Source organism: Quercus suber, unplaced genomic scaffold, assembly GCF_002906115.3.
Source record: "Quercus suber isolate HL8 unplaced genomic scaffold, Cork oak 2.0 scaffold_119, whole genome shotgun sequence".
Taxonomy (NCBI): Eukaryota; Viridiplantae; Streptophyta; class Magnoliopsida; order Fagales; family Fagaceae; genus Quercus; species Quercus suber.
In genome coordinates, this window is record NW_027069584.1 from 799,388 (window position 1) to 813,388 (window position 14,001).

A 14,001-nucleotide genomic window follows, 5' to 3' on the forward strand; every position below is an offset into this window, starting at 1 on the left:
TTGATAGCAGGGCTGGATCTGGCAAAAGCAGCAGGAGCCATGGACGTGGTGGTGTATTGCGACTCTCAGGTAGTCACCAACCAGGTTAATGGCGACTATGAATGCAAAAGTGAACGGATGAAGAAGTACCTCGAGCAGGTAAAGAATCGGGTAAACAACCTTCAAGCAAGGTTTGTTCAAATCCCAAGGGTGAAGAACAAGCACTTCGACCGTCTTGCCAAGGCTGCATTAGCAGAACATATGCTCATTCCTAATCAGGTACTATCCTTCATTCAACTATCACCATTAATAAACAATGTCGATGTGCATAATATAGGCTTCAAGAACGATTGGATGACACCAATAACCTCCTATCTTAAGGACAGCGTACTACCTGGCGATAAGGAGGTTGCAAGGAAACTGAAGGTCCAAGCAACACAGTGTGTGCTGATTAAAGATGTACTATACAAAAGGGGCTTCTCCCACCCTACATAAGGTGTCTTATTCCCGAAGAAGCACATTACGTCATAAGAGAGGTACACGAAAGAGTCTATAGAAACCATTCTAGATCACAATCATTAGTGCACAAATTGATCTGTGCAGGATACTATTGGCCTACCATGCAGAAAGATGTCATTGCATATGTCAAAACTTGTGATAAATGTCAAAGGTTTGGCAGCCTCATCCGGCAGCCAACAGAGGAACTCACTCTAATGACGGCCCCATGGCCTTTCACTCAGTGGGGATTAGACATCATGGGTCTGTTCCCAATGGAAATTCGGTTGCTAAAATTCCTGGTAGTCGGTATAGACTACTTCACAAAGTGGGTAGAAGCCAAAGTTTTGGCTACCATCACGGAGAAGAATGTACAAAGCTTTTTATAGAGAAACATCATCTGCAAGTACGGTATACCTAGAGTACTAGTCTCAAACAACAGGAAGCAATTTGACAACAACGCATTTAGAGACTTTTGTTCATAGCTAGGAATTAAGAATCATTACTCATCACCCGCCCACCCTCAAGCCAATGGACAAGTTAAGGTCACGAGCCGATCCTTGCTCAAAATCATCCAAACTCGACTCGAGGGGGCAAAAGGTATATGGCCTGAAGAATTACCAACCGTTTTATGGGCTTGCAGGACGACAGCAAGGACACTTACAGGGGAGACACCATTTCGCCTGGCGTATGGAAGCGAGGCAGTCATCCCAGCCGAAGTAGGACTCACAAGTTACAAAGTGGGAAACTAAAACTAGAGTAGGAATGATGGAGCTATGCACCTGCAACTTGATCTGGTGGATAAGGTCAGAACAACTGCTAAGCAAAGATTAGCACGGTACCAGAACCTCATAGCCAAACACTACAACTCCAAAGTCAAACACGTGGACTTCCAAGTTGGAGATCTTGTCTTAAGAAAGGTGATGGGTGCAATAAAAGACACCTCACAAGGGAAGCTAGGACCTAACTGGAAAAGACCGTACAAAATTGCATCGTGGCATAGGAAGGGAACTTACCACCTAAAGACACTGGATGGGCAAAAGCTACATCACCCATTGAACACAAAACACCTAAAGAAGTACTACCAGTAGATGGCAGCAAGGACGACGACACTCCTTATTTCCAATTTATTCCCTTTTAGTTAATTTTTACTATTTACAGCACTTTTAGCCCCAAACAGCAGTTTTTTATTATTTATTAGAACAATATACATGTATATTTATCACATAATAAGAGGAGTTTATTCAGACTATATGTGCATCTCTATTAAACATGTCTACAACCAATTTCTTATGAAAATAGGACGACTTGCAACTTGTTAGTCCATAAGTGGACGGGTTCATCCTAAGGGGTGACCTAAGATAAGTCCATAAATGGACGGGTTCATCCTAAGGGGAGATCTAAGATTATGGTCCGTAAGTAGACGGATTCATCTTAAGGGGTGATCTAAAGTTATAAAGTCTATAAGTGGACAGGCTCACCAAAGAATGAGCTGAAAATTAGTCTGTAAGTGGAGGGATTCATCCTAAAGGATGATCTAAGATTCATAAGTGGATGGGCTCATCCTAAGGGGTGATCTAAAGTTATAAAGTCCATAAGTGGATAGGGTTAATCCCACGGGATAAGTACAAAATTATAGTCCATAAATGGACAAGGTTCATCCCACAGGATAAGTACAAAATTATAGTTCTTAAGAGGACAGGTTCATCCCAAGTAATGAGTTAAAAATTAAGTCCACATAAGTAGACGGGTTCATCTCAAGGGATGAGTTAAAATCATAAAACCAAAAAAAAAAAAAAAAGATGTGTTCATCCAAAAGGATGATAAAACCAGGTAGGACGGGATCATCAAGAAGGGTTGATTAGAATTATGTCAAACCCACAAGTGGACGGGCCTACTCCATAGGTGGACAAGTATATTAATTAAATAGTCCCTTAAATTGACGAGCAAGTACATGTCTCAGAATTTGGGAAAAGAAAGCAACATATGTATAAACAAGCATAAGCGACAGATAAATAAAGATTATGAATAAAAGTCCACAAAAAGGAAAATCTTTACATCTTGAGTCAATCGAAGAAAACATAAACAGTTCTCTCAAAAAGCTAAAAATTTACAAGTAAAAAGAAAAAACTACGGCTGGACAACAGGGCTATCTTCGGTCTTCCCCTCCACAGTCTGCTCCACTTGAAGGTAATGGGTAGCATCCTCAACGGATTTTTCTTAGTTAAACTGAACAACATCTCTGTCACCCTGAGGGTCAAGGTTGGTCTCATCGACGAAGAGCTCGTCAGTTCCTTTGGAGTAGAAGAGCTGGGCAAGAATCTGAGCCTAGGCATCGATGGAAACATGAGAAAGATCCAGGTTAGGGAATGTTAGGACATATGTGTTTCACTTGTTAAGAACATATGTCATTCGTTTATGTAAATTGGCTAATCCTTTGACAAAACGCATTTTACTTGTAATTAGGTAGTTCTAGGTGTTTTTAATGCTTCAAGAAACAAGATTTCAAGATCAAGTGTTAAAGTCATCAAGTCCGTCCAAGAAAAACAAGCTGATAGTGCAAATTCATTAAAGCTCGACAGCTGCATCTATCGAGCTTAAGAAAGCTATATCAAGCTCGTAAGCTCGACACCTGCTCGACAGCTTCTCGGCAGCTTCGATCTGTTGAGGTTTATAAAAATCAGATTTCTGATCTGATTTCTTGGGATCCGTGAATGTATCTTTGGGCCTTCTTTTCTCCTAACCCTAGACATATAAAAGGATTGTTTTTAGGGCTGTCAAAGAAGACACAAGTTGCACAAGCATTGAGAAAACTCTGTTCAAGCAATTTGTGATCAAAGACGAAGTTCTTGCCCTAGTTCATCTCTTCTGAAGAAGTTGTTATGTATTTGCACCAAAGGGTTTTGTGACCAAGCATCTTCTTGATCTTCATCGTAGGATGACTTGAAAAACTTTACAGCCAACCTCTCTTTCAAGTTGGTGTTAAAGTCATGTACTGGGATCCGCGCATTGGTTAGTTACGTACTTGGGAGCCGTGCATTCAAAGAGGGAAACTGTCACTATAGAACAAGTCCAATTGAGTATTTGGGTAAGGGTTGAACTGTAGGTTGGTAAGGTACTTGGGATTCCTTTACTTGTAACCGCTTGTTATGATAATAGTTGAGTTTCGGGAGTGGTGACTTAAAAATCACCCGGTGGGGTTTTTACCGTCAGGTTTTTCCCCATTCGTAAACAAATCACTGTGTCATTTAATTTCCGCTGCATATTTAGTTATTTGGTGATTTGTTTGTGCTACCACGCGTTTGCATGTTAAATTAATTAATTAATAACTTGGCTAATTAATTAATTGATTTAATCACAATGGGTCAATTCAATTTGTGGCCTATCAAGTGGTATCAGAGCAGGCACACTCTAATTAGATTTAATCTTTGCTGTGTTGATCCATTGACCCCTATTTGTCATGGATAGAGGACAGTCATTAATCATACCTCCTTTATTTGATGGCACTAACTATGCATATTGGAAAGTACACATGAGAGCTTTCTTGCAGTCTTCAGATGAGAATGTGTGGCAAGCTGTAGAGATTGGCTGGACCAAGCCAAATGAAGTGCCGACCGATTGGGATGAGGCCAAGATCAAGGCGGCAAACATCAACAGTAGAGCATTGAATGCCCTATTTAGCGCAGTCACCAATGAGGAGTTTAAGAAGATATCCTTTACTGAAACTGCAAAGGAAACATGGACCATCCTCCAAACAACCTATAAGGGTACAAAGGCTGTTAAGGATTCAAAACTTCAAAAGCTCCCTACAAGCTTTGAAGAAATAAAGATGGAGGAGGATAAGTCGTTCGATGAGTTCTATACCAAGCTCAAGGACATAGTGAACTCAGATTTCAATCTTGGGAAAACCATTCCTGAACCTAAGATTGTGAGGAAGGTGCTCAGATCTCTACCCAAGAGATTCCATGCCAAGATTACGGCAATAGAAGAATCAAAGGATATTGATAAGATTTCTTTGACTGAGCTGGTTGGAAACGCGCAGACCTATGAGCTAGGGCTGACCAGAATTGGCAAGTCGGGTAAAGGCAAGAGCATGGCCTTGAAGGCAAAGAGCAGTGACACAGATGAGTCTTCTGATGATGAAGATTCCAAGATGAAGTCCTACATTATAAGGCAATTCAAGAAATTTATGAAGAATGCCAATGGGAGGAGCTTCGATAAGGACCGCAGAAAATCCAGTTCTTTTCAGTCTAAGGGACAAGACAAAGTGAAAAAGGACTCTAAGTGATTTCTTCACTTTCTTCTATCTTCTTGTTTTTGTTTGTTGCATTACTTGTGTGTTTCGCATTTATTTTGAGTCAGTCTAGTTTTATACTTTGCTTTGTTTAACATGTTTTTGTGTGTTTACTTTTAGTTTAGTTTTTTTTTTTTTTTTTATATAAAACTAAAAATAAAAAATTTGAAAAATCATAAAAATACAAAAACAATGTGTATTTTGTGTACTTTGGTACTTGTGTACCTTGGATGGCCATTGAAACAAAGTTTCTAAACTTTGTATCTTTTGTAGCTTAGATGAGCATCTCTATGCACAACTAAGCAAATAAGCTTTATGGCTCTTGTTTGTGATGAGTAAAATTAAGTTATTTCTTGAACTTAACACTCGTATCACTCTTTTTGATGAGTAGGACTAGAAAAACCTAAGAGAAATGCATAAATAACCATCTCACCACTGTTGCCCACTAATCATAATATGACACCTGTATGCTTCAGCATAGCAAAAGTGCAGTGTCAAAGACATCCGTATGCTTCGACATAGTAAAAGTGCAATGTCTATGCTTAACATCTTGGGTATTTCTTTTCTCTCTTTTATATGCCCATGCATGATATGCTAAAATAAAATAAAATATGCAAAGAAAATAAAAGCAAAAAGATCAAAAATGCGTTAAATATGATTGCAAGCGTATTTTTTAGGAGATGTGAGAGTTATAGAATGTACCTCGAAGATGATAGTCCCCATCAAACAATTATGATTGTGTGTGAGTTATTTTCTCATATCTCAGATTGTCATAACATGTATACACATATGCAATCTTGCGATATTTTTCACACACAACACACAATATTCTTTGCTACTTTTCATACATGTGCAAGTACAATGTGATTTGGCCATCACAAGTGTTTACATGTGCTAATGTATGCTCACTAAACTGTCTTGACTCGTTTTTGAAATATAAAATTGGTTAGACTTGTTTAGTGTGTGTGTGTGTTTATGAGGATCCATGTGCTTAAAATTTTTGTTGAAAGATGATTTTGAGAGCTTAATATGTTGATTGGATCATTGGTTGAAGTGCATGTTGGATTGCATTCATGAATGTGTTTTTCACTTCTCGAAAAACTATTTTTGAAAGGAAGCTCGACACCTCCTCGATACCTAGCTATCTGTCGAGCTTCTCAAGCTTTTTCTTATCACAATCTCAACACATCCTCGACACCTGGTGGATCAATCGAGAAAGTTTCTGTCTTCTCGATACCTTCTCGACACCTGGTGGATCGATCAAGCCTCTGTTCTTGGTTCTGGTGGTTTGTTCCTCGATACCTCCTCGACACCTATATTTGTCGACGACCATTTCCTCGACACCTTCCTCGACAGCTGTCTCGACACCTCTCGATACCTCATCTGTTGAGAATTACTGATGTTCCTATATAAGCTTCTATCACGATCCGGTTCTCATTTTCTCGATCTCTCTCTAGCTGTCCGCGTCTACTCATCTTCTCACTCAAAACCTTCAACCCACATGATTTTCGGCCCTTCCTTGCTTCAAATCACTTGGTATGATCTCTTTTTCCTTCATTCTTCATGCACTTCATGTTTTGAATCTTAGGTTTTAAGGGTTTTGGAAAATTTTTGAGATTTTTCAAAATTGATGAGTTTTTCTTGCAATTTTTGGATGGATTTTCATTTCAATGTGTTCAAAATCTCATGCATTGCATCACATTTGCATTAGAATGGTATTTCCATGCATTTAGATGTGTGAACTATGCTTGTGTGCTGGTAGGTTTGGATTGGGCTGAGCCCATGATGTAATTTCTTTTGCATGTCACATGTTCATGCATCCTCATGCATACGTACTCTTTATTCAATATATTTGATATATTTGAATTGCTTTGGGACTTTTCTGATTATCTCTTTGTCTCTCTCTCTCTCTTTCTCATTTTGTTCCGTTAGTAGTGTCTATGGCACCTAAGCGTAAATCCACTCCTGCTCGAAACCCTCTTCATTCTGGAGCTTCCTTCTCTTCTGATTATGTTCCTCTTAATCTTTGGTTCCGTGATGATGATGCCCACAAGGCATTCTCGAAAAACTTCTCTAGACGAGGTGTTCATTCGGAACGCCAAGTCATTTTGGTAAACTTCGCCGACACTGACCTTCCCTCTGTCATTCACAGTAGGGGATGGGAGTCACTGTATGACGTCCCGGTCACATGTCCTCTTGTGCTTATTCAGGAGTTTTACTCCAACATGCATGGGATTAATCATTCAATACCTCTTTTCTTCACTCGCATTCGAGGTACGCGCATCCCTATCACACCGTAACTTGTTGCAGATGTGCTTCGGGTTCCTAGGATAAAGTTTCCTAACTATCCTTCTTGTGAGCGTCTGAGGACTGTGTCCAAGGATGAGCTCATATCTGCTTTCTGTGAGCGTCCTTCAGAGTGGGGTGAGCGTCAGTTCACATCATGTAGACCTTTTGCTAAAGGTCATAGATTCTTAAACATGGTGATGACTTTTGTACTCCATCCACTTTCTCACTACAACTTCATCACAGAGCCTCGCGCTCGATTTTTGCTATCCCTCCTTGAGCATTTTACCATAGATTTTCCATCTTATTTCATTTTGTCTATTATAGATGTTCACTTGGATGCAACGACCCGTGATAAGCTCATCTTTCCTTCTGCTATCATGAGAATTCTACGCCATTTTTCCATTCCTTTTCCTGCGTTCGACCATTTCACTTTCATGAGTGCCATAGACGCCGCTACCGTAAAATGTAGTGCAGCACAGTTTAGGTCAAGAAACCCGAATTCCACTCCTTCCTCCCGTTCAGCTACATCCCGTTCTGCTCCTTCTTCCTCTATGGGCGATGTATCTCTTGGAGACATCATGGCGCAGCTGCAGAGCATGGATGCTCGCCTTGATACACTCTCTACTGAGTTGTATCAAGTGAACATTCGTGTTGGTCGTATTGCACAACGGCAGGCAACCATGGGTGGGTTTGCTTCTGAGGCTACTTCTTCATCACCTCCTCCAGCGGATTCGGATTCTGAGGATAATGATGATGATGGTGATAACGATGACACTTCGGATGATGATGGAGATGCTAGCTCTACTGATGAGATGTCTACTTAACACTCTACCTTTTGTCACTCGTGACAAAAAGGGGGAGTAATTTTGGATATGAGAGTAGTCATCTTAGGAGGAGAGTTTGTATAGGACAGTTTTGTTAGAGGGAGCATTGATACTTGAGGGATGTAGTGAGGATTTGATGTATCTTTTTCTTTTCTACTTTTTAGATACATTGTTCTTGTATATGAGGTCTTGTGACCAGTTTTTACATACATTGTACTTATTTTCTCTATATGTGGATGTATGTTTCTTTCATCTGTCTCTACATGTGTTGTTTCTTTTCTATCTTTATACATATGTTTCTTTTACTTATATGCAATCTATTATTTCTGTTTCACACTAAGATGCCTTGATGAGTTTTGTTTAAAGTATTTCAGAAATACAGGTTGTCAAAGTCTACTTGCCATAAACTCTCTTTTTGCAAAGTTTTTCAAGAGTTTGTGATAGGATAAATTTTATTGTATTCAACAAGTGAATATGAGTTGAGTGATTTATGACTTCTCTTATATGTTCATTTGTTTGTTGTGGTTTTGTCACGGATTGCCAAAGAGGGAGATTGTTAAGACATATGTGTTTCACTTGTTAAGAACATATGTCATTCATTTATGTAAATTGGCTAATCATTTGACAAAACGCACATTACTTGTAATTGGGTAATTCTAGGTGTTTTTAATACTTCAAGAAACAAGGTTTCAAGATCAAGTGTTGAAGTCATCAAGTCTATCCAAGAAAAACAAGCTGATAGTGCAAATTCATTAAAACTCGACAGCTGGCTCGACAACTGCATCTATCGAGATTAAGAAAGTTGTATCAAGCCCGTAAGCTCAACACCTGCTTGACAGCTTCTCGGCAGCTTCTATCTGTCGAGGTTTATAAAAATCAGATTTCTAATCTGATTTCTTGGGATCCATGAATGTGTCTTTAGGCCTTCTTTTCTCCTAACTCTAGACATATAAAAGTATTGTTTTTAGGGCCGTCAAAGAAGACACAAGTTGCACAAGCATTGAGCAAACTCTGTTCAAGCAATTTGTGATCAAAGACGAAGTTCTTGCCCTAGTTCATCTCTTCTGAAGAAGTTGCTATGTATTTGCACCAAAAGGTTTTGTGACCAAGCATCTTCTTGATCTTCATTGTAGGATGTACTGAAGAACTTTGCAGTCAACCTCTCCTTCAAATTGGTGTTGAAGTCGCATACTGGAATCCACGCATTGGTTAGTCATGTACTTGGGAGCCGTGCATTCAAAGAGGGAAACTGTCACTATAGAACAAGTCCAATTGGATATTGGGGTAATGGTTGAACTGTAGGTTGGTAAGGTACTTGAGATTCCTTTACTTATAACTACTTGTTGTGATAATAATGGAGTTTCAGGAGTGGTAACCTAAAAATCACTCGATGGGATTTTTGCCGTCAAGTTTTTCCCCATTCATAAAAAAATCACCATGTCATTTAATTTCCGCAGCATATTTAGTTATTTGGTGATTTGTTTGTGCTACCACGCGTTTGCATGTTAAATTGATTAATTAATAACTTGGCTAATTAATTAATTGATTTAATCACAAGAGGTCAATTCAATTTGTGGCCTATTAGGGAAGAAGGCTTTGACCTGATGGAAGCAGTAGTAAAAACTATCAGTAAAGGAGCGGCCAAGCTCCTTCAAGAGGGCATCGGAGTCGTGATACTCTCGCACCACATCCTTCTTAGCCTAATAGAGGTGACGCTTTGCCTCTGAGATCTTTGCTTCCTTATCCTTAAGGATCTTCTTCATTGCCTCGACTTGGGCCTCTAACTCCTTCAATAGTTTTTTTGTCAAATCCAACTTGTTAACCTGGACTTCTTTCCAAGCCGTCAGCTCCCTCAGCTCTAAATCCCTCGCCTCCACCTTCTCCCTCAAACGGGTGATCACCGTCTCATAGGACATACATTGGTCCATACAACCTTTCATCATGACGACCCCTTGCAAGAATCATAGACGAATGTAAGTACAAAATAACAGTAGGACGAAACGAAGGAAAAAGGATGGATAGACATACCTGTACCAAACTGAAAAGGCCCGTCTCCCCCATGGCCTCAATGGCATGATTGCCCAAATCTTCATAGCCGTTATCCATTATGATGGACGACAACTGCTTTAGGGCATACCTTGAGTCTTCATAGAGGAGGATGGGGCATTTTTCCCTATCGAGGATGGGCATTTTTTCGCAATGGGGTCAGCACCCTTCATTAGGCCCTTCCCCCTCCTCGAGCTAGGTTTAGGGAGCAACTTGCTGGTGTCAAGGGTCTCACCAACAGTTAACCCCATCACCACCTTAGGCTTCTTGGGTGGATGGTCCATCTTTTCAAAAGGCTTCCTTTTTGTTGACAGGTTGGCCTGACCCGTCAGCTTAGGAGGTAAGCTCCCCTCCTGTTTCTTCTTAGCAACAACTTACTGCTTGATATAAGTTCTCCTTCTACTTTCCTCCATCTCTACATAAAGAAGGACGGGTAAAAGAAGTTATATGATTTAAAAGCAAAGAAAGAAATCAACGTATTGAGGGACGGACTTACGTTTGCGCACTTGTTTATCGTAGTGACGGGCAACCTTAATTGGTTCAGGACCATCATAATACCAATGGAGGGTGTCCAAGGTAACAAGCTTAGTCCACAACCTCTCGGACAGCTTAGTAGTTGTGAAAATCTTCTCTAGGAAGCTCCACTCCTCAATTGTGACTTCTGGACAGTCCTAAGCTGCAATAGGAGACAGTTAGAGTATCAAATAAAGTAAACATAAATAAAAGCCTAATACATATGGATACATACCAGACGAGGGCATAATACCCCAAGTTTTTTCCACAGGCATGTACTCTTGGTCACCAGGGTGACACATCCATTCGTCACCTTGGATTAAAAAAAATAGCTGATTCTTCCAGTTCCTGTTGGAGCTGGGGGTGTCGCACACTAGCCTAAGCAACGAGCTCCTTGGCATGAAACTGTACATGCCCTTTGACTGAGTGATCTCGGATGGATGGTAGCAATGGAAGAACTCTTCCGCCATCATCCTACATGCCCCGTCGTCCATCACCCCATACAACAGTTCCACGCCCAGGAATACTCTCCAGGCGTTCAAAGAGATTTGGGTTACGGCCAATCCAAGATACTGGAGAAGATGACGGTGAAGAGCACTTAAAGGGAACCTAAGTCCTGCCTTCAGCATCTGCTCATACACATCGATATTTTCTACACCCTTGTAGTAACATTTTTCACATTTAAAGGGTAGACGCATTGGAATGTTGACAGTAATCTGGTACTTAACCCTAAGTATGTTGAAGTGTTATTGTTTGATGGATGAGTTGAAATCATTTATCGTCCACAATGGGAGCATAATGAACTCCCTAAATCCATCAGGGCCTATGACAGATTGGATAGGGGGCTCATCATTTCCTATGTCTTCATTTGAATCACTTTCTAATCCGTCTACGTCCAAATCATCATCCTCCAGGGAAGGTGAGTTGGCGGACGGGACCCTTTTGTCGGAAGAGGTGCTGGGGTTATTCTGACCTAACGGATACACCTCATTGTAGCCCGCTCTCTTACGGACACACGACTATTCACTCGACGCACTAGACATGTCACCTACACATGACAAATAAACCTTAAGATTCTGACAGTCTACATAGACGACGGATAGGCAAAATTTAAATAAATGACAAAGGAAATTCAACATAAGGTAAAGGATACTTACCGATTAAGCAAAGTGGAGAAGGCAACAGAAAAAGGTGTGGCTGACAGTAACACCAAGTAGATGGTATGCCGGTTTGATAAAGAGGACGGTAGCGCTCTGGTTGTAAATTTGTTGCAGAAAGTGAAAATGAAAGGTAAAGGAGCACGTATATATAGAGGTAATGGCACGGAATACGAAGGGACACTTTGGTTCGAGTGATTGACCATTAAAAATGTGCCACGTGTCCCTACATCATTCATGGCCCTAGGCTAGCCTGTCAATCAAGGCACGTTTCCTAGGGGTTGAGTTAGACTATCACTTCACAGGTCCGTCAACTCCATGGGTCTGTCCATGAAAAAGGGTGACGGACCCATGAAGTGAGGAGGCAACTGAAGAGGATAAAATTAAGGTTGACAGATCGGTTTAAATAAACCTGACAATATAAAATTAATGGGTTATCAAAAATACAACGACGAATTGAGGTACTGGACAAATAGATCACGTGACAGATGGTCCCCCTATACGGACGGATTCTATGTACATAGGCCCAAGGCCGACGGACACCAGGGCCACAATGCACCCACATGGCTTAAATGACCTCCAAGGAATCCTAAATGGAAATACCTTGCACCCTACGATAGCCCTCAGTCAATGGGGACCCTATATGGAAAGAATCCCACAGAATATGTACATTTATTAGAATCCTCTCTATAAGGAAAGATCTTTCTGCCCAAGAAACAGGAGTAAGTTCTACACTACTATAAAAACCACCATGCCGTCATAAAAAAAGGTACACATAATTTTTCCTAGCTCTGGCACTCTAGAGTTGTGAAATTTCTCTAACTTAACCTTCGGAGGGTCTTTGGCCGGTACCACACCGATACTCTCCTAAGGTCTTCTTGTTCTGTGTTGTGCAGGTGTTGTCTTAAGCACGTGAGGACCATGTGACTTACTGACAATTTTCGGCTTCATCATCAACAATTGTAATATATATAATATAACAAAAGATTGGGTTTATATAATCCCTCCGTCCCATTTTGTTTGGTTTTTTTAGAAAATCCAACTTTTTTAAGAGAACATCATTTAATGTACAAATTTCCAAAACTACCTTCTGTAACTTAAACTTTAGTAAATGAGAGATACAATCTTTTTAAAATAAAGTGAAGGGTATGTTTGAAAAATTATCTATCTTGAGACATTTCAAATAAGAAATATGACATTATTTTGGGACATTCTAAAATAGTATAGATGTCAAACAATTTGAGATGAAAAGATTATTGAATAAATTAATGATCAAATGCATGAGTTTTTTACCAATATATAACTAGATATAAATGTTTGTTTAGAGGCTTTAGGATTTCCTCTATATGTGTGGAGCTTGATGCCAAGCTTATTGTTTTACTACTTACCAATTGCTTGATAAATAATCTTATGCAAGAGCCTTTGCTCGATGACTACAAGTCCCTATTGAAGAAATTCCATAGATCAACTATCCAACACATATTCAGGGAGGTGAACCAATGTGTTGATGCATTGGTTAAGTTTGGAGCACCCAACCTTCTGACTATGCTAATGATAACCCACCATCTATAGTGGAGGACTTGCTAACTTTGGACAAAGCCAAGCTTTATTGTAATAGACTTATTCATATTTAATACTAGTTGCTAACCCGTGTGATGCACCAGATAGTTAGCAAATGTTAAATATTTCCCCAAAAAAAAAATAGTGGTTAATGCTAAAATTAGATAAAATCGAATGAAAATCAATAATTCTAGACTTGATAGACCATTCTATTATAATAATAAAAAAAGTAATAATAATAAAATTGGGATTAAATCCTAAGCTTGATAAAAGGAGGTACCCAAAAAAAAAAGACAAAAAAAAGACAAAAAAAAAAAAAAATCAAAGAAAGAAAGAGAGGATGATCTGTGAAGAGGATATAAAGTAACCATAGTCATGTAAGATTGTTAAGAGCATGAATCTGTTTGAATATTTGAACTATTTTAAGCCCATGAAAAATTTCGTTTGCTTATTTTTAATCCATTGCAAATTATAACTTTTGATATTTGTGGAATATTTGGTCTTATGTAGATTGTATTATTTTGTGAATTGGAATTTTTATCAATATTTGCATAATCCAATCTATTCGAAACTTATTTTGTCTAAAATTTCAACTAAAAAGTTTCTCAAATTGATTCACATAAAACTTCAAATATAATTTCAATGGCAAAGTTTTGGTTCAGTGTAACCTGTCACAAAAAATCAACTAGATACACACAATTCAAAAGAAATCAATACCTATATTAATTAACCCGAATTTGTGGTACCATGTCAACTATTGTTTATTTATAAGTCTCAAAATTTTATTTATTTATTTTTCAGTAAAATACAAACCTAAATTATGAAATTAGAGATAGAAATTTAA